This window comes from Galendromus occidentalis, unplaced genomic scaffold, assembly GCF_000255335.2.
Source record: "Galendromus occidentalis unplaced genomic scaffold, Mocc_1.1 scf7180000076281, whole genome shotgun sequence".
Classification (NCBI taxonomy): Eukaryota; Metazoa; Arthropoda; class Arachnida; order Mesostigmata; family Phytoseiidae; genus Galendromus; species Galendromus occidentalis.
Window position 1 is genome coordinate 46392 of NW_003804270.1, and position 4181 is coordinate 50572.

Below are 4181 nucleotides of genomic sequence, written 5' to 3' on the forward strand. Positions count from 1 at the left end.
GGATGTAATGGCGACGACAATGGCAGAGTTGGGACGGACGACTTTGGTTAATTTCGAGATCGAGGAGATCAAAGGAAGTAACCCGGTCAGATGTAGACCAATTCGGTTAGCGTTGGCCGAGAGAGAAGCCGCGCAGGCTATCATTGATCAATTGATGGAAGCAGATATGATCGAGAAGTCGAATTCTCAATATGCGAGTCCGGTGCTGCTGGTTAGGAAGAGCGACGGTAGTTGGAGGCTGGTGATTGACTACAGACGTCTTAACGCGCAGACGGTTAAATTAAACTACCCGTTACCGTTAATCGACGACATTTTGGACGCTTGTGCGCAGAAAACGATTTTCTCCACGTTCGATCTGGCTTGGGGATATTTTCAGATTCCCATGTCCAAGGAGGCGTCCGAAAGGGCAGCGTTCGTCACTCCAGCGGGGCATTATCAGCCGAAGGTGATGATGACGGGATTATGTAATGCTCCCAGCAAGTTCCAGGAGCTGATGGTTGAGGTTAAGGACATGATTGGGAAGGAACAGGCGTTTCCGTATTTGGACGACTTGATCGCTGTGGCGACAGATGAGGATGAACACATGGAGAGGATTCGGAGAATATTCATGGCATTGAGGGAGTCAGGGCTGACGATCCGATTGATGTAAATTCTCTCATGGAGGAAGTCGAGTTCTTGGGATTTAGACTCTCGAAAGACGGAATACAGCCGGGAACGAAAAAGACAGCGGCTGTGGCTGAGTTTCCGAAACCAAAGAACGTTCATGAGGTCAGAAGATTTCTCGGGCTGACGTCGTTCTTCAGGCGTTTCATCGCCAGCTACGCGACGATTGCGAGTCCGTTGACCAGGCTGTTGAAGAAAGATGCGGAGTTCAGATGGTCGGAGGCTTGTGACGAGGCGTTTGAGAGGTTGAAGGCGGAACTGGTGAGGGAACCGATTCTCGAGAGATTCGTTCCGGGAAGACCGACCGAACTTCACACGGACGCGAGCTGCTCTGGGTTAGGAGCAATGTTGCTGCAGAGAGACGGGGAAGGCAGATTGAAGATGGTTTACGCGATTAGCAGGAAGTTGGACGACGCGGAAGAAAAATACCACTCTACAAAACTGGAACAGTTGGTGGTGGTATGGGCGCTGGATCGCTTGAGACATTACTTGGTCGGAGAAAAATTCAAAGTCGTGTCGGATTGTAATGCTGTGGCAGCATTGACGTCGGAGACTGGGATACCATCGCCACAGATGAGAAGGTGGATGGAGCGGGTTGCCGAGTTCACGTTTGTGGTGGAACACCGAGCTGGAACATCGATGCAGCATGTTGATGCTTTGAGTCGAGGTCCGTTCGAGGAGGCAGAGCCGTTTCCGGACATGGATGTACCAACAGAGTTGTTGGAAAAGAAGGTGTTGACGGTGGTGTTGGGAGAGCGAGAGGGGCTGACGTTGCAGGCGTCAGATAGATGGATCACGGACCGATTGAAAATTTTCGCCAAGGCGAAAGAGGAGCGATCAGCTAGGGAAAAGGGAATGATTCAGGAATTCAAGGAGAAGAATGGAATACTCTACAGAGTTAAGAAAGTCGCAGAAATGGTTCCGGAGTTCGGAATCGGGGAGCGGGAAAACTACGCGGCAAAGGGAGGAGCTGAAGCTCGTGGTGCCGGCGTTATCTCGGAAATATATCTTGGTGTTGGTTCACGACAAAGCGGGACACTTCGGAGTGGATAAGACGTTGGAGCTGATGAGACGGTTCTATTGGTTCAAGGGTATGAGGAAATACACGGAGTCGCACATCCGAGCTTGTTTGGACTGCTTGTATAACAAGGAACAGTCGGGCAAAAAGGAAGGGTTGTGTAATCCGATTCCGCCAATGAGGAGACCGTTTCAGAAAGTCTTCATCGATCACTTGGGGCCGTTCCCGCCATCGAACGGGATGGTACACCTGATCGTGCTAGTGGACGGTTTGTCGAAATTCGTAATACTGGAGGCAGTAAAGAGTACGACGGCGGCAGGAGTAGTGAAGTTTCTGGACAGAGTGTTTCTGGAATATGGGAACCCAGACTTCATAGTGTCAGATCGAGGGACGGCGTATACTTCGAAAGTAACGGAAGACTTCTTGAGAGAGAAAGATGTGAAGCACTTGTTGACTAGTTGTCAACACGCACAGAGTAATGGGGCGGTCGAGAGAGTAAATAAGGAGGTGGCGAGGTTGCTGAAATCGCTGTGTACTAGAGAGGATGGGTCCGATTGGGCGAAGCAGGTGCTGCTGGCTCAGGTGTTTTTGAACCGGGTGGTCTCTAGGAGTACGGGAAAGTCACCATTCGAGGTACTTCATGGGTATCTGCCGAGATTCGATAACTTGGGGAAAGAAGTAGAGGGAGCTCAAAGTTGCGTCTGGAGGCCTGCTAGAGAAGTTCAGGACGCGATAAGGGGGAGACTGAGCGCGAGTCAGAATCAGTACTCATACTATTACGATAGGAAACGGAAGCCTCATTATCTAAGGTTCAGGGTTGGGGACGTCGTTGTGGTGAGCCGATTGCCGACACAGACTGGTCAGCCAACTAAGTTACAGCTACAGCCGAAGTTTCGTGGGCCGATGGTCATCTCAGAGGTACTACCGAACGATACTTATAGACTCATTCAGTGGGGCAAGAAACAATACGTGTGCACAGCCCATTGTTCCCAGATCAGATGGTACAAAAGTCATCGGGAAAACGAAGACGAGGTGCAGTTCTACGATGAAATCTCGGAGGACGAAGAAGAGATTCCAACCAGGAGACCGGCGAATTTGGAAAGTTTTGAGAGGTTCGCGGCGTTGTCTACTCCAGAAGCAGTTAGAGAGTCAACGAGGATGGAGTCAGAAATCGGAGAATCGAGCCGAGAAGAGACAGCATCGAGTTTCCAACAATGGAGGGAGCCGAGACCGATGTTGATAGAGTCATCAAGTTCATCGAGCGCGTCGAGGGATGGTGCATCGAACACGGTCATCGAAAGCGATTCGGATTCAGCGGGAGCGACGGAGAAGTCGACAGAGGAGAAAAGAGAGACTGTTGTCGCAGTGTCAAAGACAACAACAGCAGAGGGAGCGGCGGAAGAGAGCACCGTCGAGAAGGATAGTGAGACTGTAGCAGGTGCCGATGTAGGTAAGCAAGCGCCTATAAGTAGTCAGGATAAGAATGTAATACGGAATCTCAATCTTAGGAAGCCAAGAGCGGGCAATTATATAGGGAAATATCCGAAGTAGGTGTCGAGGACGACTATCTGTAGGTAGGTAGCCGAGGGGTTGGTTGGTCACGTGCACTTGCATGAGAGGACAACGAATTAAGAGGGCAAGGACAACCAAGATCGTGGAGAAGCACCACGCCGATGGTCTTTTGCAAACACGAGGCAAGCACGACGGTCGACCGAGTACAGCAATCATGAGCGGCCCGTACTACCACCTTTTCGCGAGCGAGCTGAACAACATACAGCGCAGGGGTCGAGTGTTTCGGGAGCCGGTGTATCCCGAGGTGATGCCAATGCCGATTGATCCGGGATTGCAACCGGAATGTTATCGAGAGGCGATCATCGAGGAGGTCGGCCGGATACGCGCGGACTGGTGTTACGAGAAGCGCTGCTCGACACTGTTGGCCGCTGAGTGGGGAGTGTCCGAAGAACAAGCGGACGGGTGGGCGAGCCAGGTCGACGAGTACCGAGCCAGCCGAGAAATCGTCTTGGCGGAGGAGCGGGCTGCTGCTGCTGAGGAAGCACGGCGGTATTGGATGCTGACCGAGGTGCCCTCCGATGATGAGGATGACATCGGCGGAGCGATCGAAGTTGTTGTGGAGGCCGCTGTGGAAGAACCCGCCGCCGTCGCTGAGGAGCCCGCTGTCGAACCGGTCGTAGCTGTGGAGGAACCCGTTGCACGCGCTAGGGCGCCAGCTTTCGAGTCTGGTTGTCTCAATTGTGCCTCGAGGGGACACAGCCGAAGATTCTGCCCGCACCCCGACACCCGAGCCTGCTTCCACTGCCGGCTATTGGGACATTATCGAGAACAGTGTCCAAATCGTGGTGTGCGGCTGCTGTTGTCCGAGAGATTGGTCAATTGGGAGCGCTCGTTGGAAGAGATGCGCCAACGCGTACGGGACGGGACCGCTGGCATGCGCATTGTGGAGCGTCTGACGAACGAGAGGCCAACGCGAGCGTCCTTGTAA